Source organism: Cricetulus griseus, chromosome 4 (assembly GCF_003668045.3).
Source record: "Cricetulus griseus strain 17A/GY chromosome 4, alternate assembly CriGri-PICRH-1.0, whole genome shotgun sequence".
In the NCBI taxonomy this organism is placed as follows: domain Eukaryota; kingdom Metazoa; phylum Chordata; class Mammalia; order Rodentia; family Cricetidae; genus Cricetulus; species Cricetulus griseus.
In genome coordinates this window covers 157,707,009-157,713,123 of record NC_048597.1, presented here as the reverse complement: position 1 = coordinate 157,713,123, position 6,115 = coordinate 157,707,009, and positions in this window count along the sequence as shown.

The following is a 6,115-nucleotide window of genomic DNA, read 5'->3' as shown; positions in this document are numbered from 1 at the left end:
TCCTTTTTGAGATGCTCAAATTCCTGGAGTGAGCTCATGGTTGTCAATCAGTTACGAATATTGATGCTTTAAGAGGCAGCTGGGACCAGAGTTTCACAGTATTATAACACTGGTATACAGTGTTAATCACAACACTGGGAGGCAGAGGCAGGCAGATCTGTGATTGTGTGACCAGTCTGGTTTACAAAGCGAATTCCAGGCTGGCTGCACAAACAGCAGGCAGGACTTGGGCTGTTTGAAAGATAGTCTCCCAGGTCTGTCACTCATGTCTCTCTTCTACCTAAGAGTCTCCCCTGTCTTCTCCAACCTAAACACTAGTTTTATTTTTTCTTATTAATAGTTTTACTTTTGCAGTATAATTAGAATCATATAGTACACAACTTTTTTAGATTGGCTGCTTTCCACTTACTAGCCATTAAGTTTTCTCTCTGTGTCTTTATCAGATATTTATTTATTTATTATTTATTTATTCATTTATTTATTTATGAGATAGGGTTTCTCTGTGTAGCTGTAGCTGTCCTGAAACTCACTATGTAGACCAGGCTGGCCTGGAACTTAAATAGATCTAACTGCCTCTGCCTCCCAAGTGCTGGGTTTAAAGCTGAGTGCCACCATGTCCGGTCCACCACATCTTTTTATGTTTAATACAGCACATTTCTTTTTAGTATTCAGTATTACCACAGTGGAAGAACACTTTCCGGGGCTAAACAGATGGCTTGGCAGGTAAGAACTTTTGCTGAGCAAACACGAGGACTGACTTGAGGGGTTTTGTTTTTGTTTTTGTTTTTGTTTTTTGATTTTTCGAGACAAGATTTCTCTGTATAGCCTCGGCTGGCCTGGAACTTGCTTTGTAGACCAGGCTGGCCTTAAACTCACAGAGATCTACCTGTCTATGCTTCCCGAGTGCTGGGATTAAAGGAGTGTGCCACCACTGCTCCGCTGAGACCTGAATTTTTATCCCAGCACACATATAAAAGGCCAGACGTGACCACATGTGCCTTTAAACCCAGTGCTATGGAGGAGCAGAGACAAGAGGATCACTGGGGCTTGCTGGTGAATAGACTAGCTCTGGGTTCAGTAAGAGACCCTGTCTCAAAAGGAATAATGTGGGGAATGATAGATCAGGACACCAATATCCTCTTCCTGCCTCCATACCTGTCCTGCATATCTGCTCACACATGCATATGTATGTACTATACACACATACATATATACTCACACCACACCCATCCATACCATCACCCACGCCCACACCCCCACCCCCACACCCAATGAATACATTTTCAAAAAAGAACATCTTGATTACTTCCTCATTTTGGCAGTTATGAATAAAGCTGTTATAAACATCCATGTGCATGTTTTTATGTGTACATAAATTTAAAACTCATTTGCATAATTACAGAGGCAAGTGACTGTGTTTCACACAGTGACACTTCATTTTGTTTCTTGAAAAGTGACTAAATTGGTTTGTATTTTTACCAGTGAAAAATGGGAGTTCCAGCTCTTTCACACCCTTCCCTGTCTTACCAGTTTGGAGGTTTGACCAAATAATTGTGCAGTGATAGCTCATTGTTGTGTCTATTCATTCATTTATTTTAGTACTGAGAGTTGAACCCAGGACCTACATGCAAAGCAAGAGCTCCATAACTGAGATGTATCCCCAGTTATTTTCCTTCTTTCCTTCCCTTCCTCCTTTCTTCCCTCTTGTCATTCTTTTTTTTAACACAAAGATAAATACTTTTTATAAAAGGGCCCACACAAGAGTACCCTAAATTTTTCTGAAGCATCCTTGGGTGACATGTGCTTATATGCAGCTCTTGATTCTAACAGGAGAGCCTACATTTACAGTGCCTAAGAATACCCTGCTCTGGTCTCTCCCCTGACTGTAAAGACTGGTGTGGGTCACCAGGTGACCTCTTAGCTCAAGGGGAACACCTTTCAGTTCTAGCTATATCTTCTTAACATCAAAAATGGTTTTCATAAACAAAAGGTTTACATTAAGAATCAAATACAGGGGCTGAAGAGATGTCTCAGTGGTTAAGAGCTGCTCTTCCCAAGCACCTGAGTTCAGTTCCCAGCAGCAATGTCAGGCAGCTCACAACTGCCTATAACTCTAGCCACAGAGGATCCTATGCCCTCTTCTGGACTCCACAGGCATGTACCCCCGACAGAATACACTTGAACACATACATACATTAAAAAAAAAAAAAAAAGAGCCGGGTGTTGGTGGCACACGCCTTTAATCCCAGCAATTTATTTATTTATTAAATAAATAATATTTAATGAGATACAAGGTCTCAATGAGATACAGGGTCTCATTGAGTCCAGGCTCATATAGAACTTGATATATTCAAAAACGACCTTGAAGTCCTGCTCTTCCTGCCTGCCTCCTGAGTATGGTATAGGCATGTACCATCATGCCTACTTACATGGTGTTAGGGTTTGAACTCAGGGCTTTATCCATGCTAGGCAAGCACTCTACCAGCTGAACTACATCCCAGCCCTGACCTTAACCTTTTGATGCTCCTGCCTCAGCCTCCAGAGTAGCTGGATTTGCCTGCTCATTCATTTTTTCATTTTACATGAGTAGTAGAAACTGAACTAAATTCATCTGGAAAAGCAATACATGCTCTTAACTGCTGAGCCATCTCGACAGCCGCTATTAATCGCTACTCTTGCTTGGAACTACCATTCACACCTCTCAATTCTATCTGCATACACTGGAACTGGCCAACCTGGATTCAGCCTCAATTTGAAACAAAGCCCTTTACATTTATGTGCCTCCTGATCTTCCCGAATCACAGGTTCTTCACTGTCCCCTACATAACCATACAGTAATGCTACCCATAGGAAAAATTACATATTGTGTAGACAGAGGCCAAAGAACTCTTGCAGGTTCAAGGCCAGATTGTTCTACATAGCAGGTTGTGAGCCAGCTATGGTTATATAGTAAGACCCTGTGTCAAGAAATAAAAACAGATGGCCAGACAAATTATATATTTATTATTTAGGGAGCAGGACATGACACAAGTGAATAATAATTGCTACTTTTTATTGTTACAAGATAGACATCTGTGGCTGGACATTTGGTGGTGCACGCCTTTAATCCCAGCACTTGGGAAGCGGAGGCAGGGGGATCTCAGTGAGTATGAGGCCAGCCTGGTCTGCAAAGCAAGTTCCAGGACAGCCAGGGCTATTGCATAGAAAAACGCTGTCTTGGAAAAAACAGATAGATAAATGAGTGAATGATTAAATAAATAAATAAATAAATAAAGTGAACTTTCTACCTTGGTCTCCTAAGTGCTTGTAACTACAGGTGTATAACCACCATACCTAGGCTTCCTTGAAATTATATTCAAGGTTGCTGGACAATGGAAACAAAGCACAAAGCCCAGATGCCTAAATACCTGTGTACTTTAGCCTGTCATTAGACTTGTCACTCCTCAACCACACTGCTGCACACATCTGAAATGATTACTTAAAATTCTACTTTATTGGAAAATTATATACTATGGGTTTTTTATTATAAATTATCATTATTGTTTTTTGAAGCAGGGGCTCTCTATGTAACAGCCCTTGCTGTCCTAGAACTCACTCTGTAGACCAGGCTGGCCTCAAACTCACAGAGATCCACCTGCCTCTAGCTTCCTAGTGCTGGAATTAAGTGTTTCAGCACTGCCCAGCATTATTATTATTATTATTATTATTATTATTATTATTATTATTATTATTTTATTTTGGTTTTTTTGAGACAGGGTTTCTTTCTCTTTTTTTTTTTTTGTTGTTGTTGTTGTTTTTTTTTCGAGACAGGGTTTCTCTGTGGCTTTGGAGGCTATCCTGGAACTAGCTCTTGTAGACCAGGCTGGTCTCGAACTCACAGAGATCCGCCTGCCTCTGCCTCCTGAGTCCTGGGATTAAAGGCGTGCACCACCACCACCTGGCCCTAGCATTTTTTTTTAAATCATGTGTATACATGTGTGTCTATGTGTGTATGCATATGAAAGCACTTGCCCACAGAGGCCAGAAGAGGGCACTGGATCCCCTGGAGTTGGAATTACAGAGAGTTATAAACTGTGTGATAGGGTGTGGGAACTCAACTTGGGTCCTCTGCAAGAGTAGTAGGTACCCTTAGCCACTGAGCCATCTTTCTAGCCCCAGGATTTTCTAATATAGGATGTCTCCCTGAGTTCAATCTCTATTTTTTGGTAAAAATAAATAAAGGAGCTTTAAGGGCTTGAAGAAATATTTCTTAGGACTGGAAATATAGCTCAGGTGGTAGTTTTTGTCTAAGTTGTATAAAGCCCTGGAGTTGACTCTAAGCACTGTGTGAGATCAAGCATGGCAGCACTCAGGAAGTTAGGAAGCAGGGGAATCATAAATTCATAGCTACTTTGTGAATTGGGGGCTATCCTGAGCTATTCTCTGTCTCAAGCAAGAGCAGCCAGTCAATCTCAGTTTTTCATGAATGCAAGATCCTGTCAAAATGTATGTGTGTGTGGAGGGGGGATTCAGGATCTTGGGTGTCTTAGGGTTTCTCTTGTGATAGAACACCATGACTAAAAGCAAAGTGGAGAGGAAAGGGTTTCTTTTGCCTTAGAATTTCCAGATAACAGCCTGTCAAGGAGGGAAGTCAGGGCAGGCACTGGAGGCAGGAACTGAAGCAGAAGCCATAGAATGCTGCTTACTGCTTTGTTCTGCCTGTTTTCTTTTTCTTTCTTTTGTGCTGGTTAGTTTTATTTTAATTTTTACATACTAATCCCAGCCCCCCCCTTCCCACTCCTCCCACCTTCCCCTCATCTCTCTCCTCATCTGTTTCTCAGAGAGGGTAAGGCCTACCATGGGGAGTCAATGAATTCTGTTCCATCACCACACCACACTGGGGCAGGACCAGGCCCACCCCCTAAGCTGAGCAAAGTATCCACAGGAAATGGGCTCCAGAAAGCCACTTTATGCACTAGGGATAGCTTCTTGTCCCACTGCCATTGGCCCTACAAACTGCTCAAGCTTCCCACTGTCACCTGCATTTGGGAACCTAGTTCAGTCCTATGCAGGTTCCCCAGCTGTCAGTCTGGAGTCAATGAGCTCCCACTAGTTCAGATCAGCTGTTTCTGCAGGTTTCCCCATCATGGTCTTGACCCCTTTGCTCATATCTGCTTGCTTTCTTATATAACTCAGGACAACCTGCCCAGGAGTGGCACCACCCACAGTGAACCGAGCCTCCTCCCATCAATTATTAATCAAGATAATAGCCCCTCACACTCACCCTGACTGCCTACATGCCAATCTGATGGAGGCTTTTTTTTTTTTTTAAATCAAAGTTCTTCCCAAATGGCCCTGGATTGTGTCAAATTGACAGAAACAACCAGGACATAGGGGTTTATCATTGGAGACTAATTCGAAGTATTTCTCTCATCAATGTATTTGTAGACTGTTTAATCAATTATTTAAGTTCCCAGATACTAATTATTTTGAGCAAAACACTTAAAACAGCACTTACTGAGCTCTTTCTAGTCTAACATATGTGTCTGGAATATCTACAGGAGAGTTATGAGGCAAAATCCACTCAGTATCATGAAAAAATTATTTTGGACTTGAGATAATACGAGTAGCATAAAACAATACTGGTGACTTGAAAATTCAGTACCTGGATAGTTTAGGCTCACAGGTTTCAACAACATTCTCAAAGATTTTTCGCAGCACAACCTGAAACTGTCGATCAGTTTCAGAGTCTTAATGCTCTGCTATTCACCATCATAGGTTTGAGTGACTCCTACCCATTATTAAAGAGCCAACCCTGGCACGGCTCCAACCAAGTGTCTCTGCTAAAGATGACGCAATCTCTTGCCCCTCCTCTTGGAGCTGACCGGTCCCTCACTCACCCAGCTGTTAGCTCCAATCTCAATATTGACTCTGTACTCCTCTAAACTGGGCGGACCTTTAAGGTAAAGCCTTGGGGGGCTCTGTCATCCTAAAGGGTATCACCTTAGAGGCGGTGACCCACAATTTCAAATTTCATCATAGAAATAGAAATTCTGCTCGTAAATGTAGGGGACTGCTTCTTTTAACTTCGGGTCTATTTCTCCCCATTTTCTGCAGTCTGGTTTATCCCGTGGGT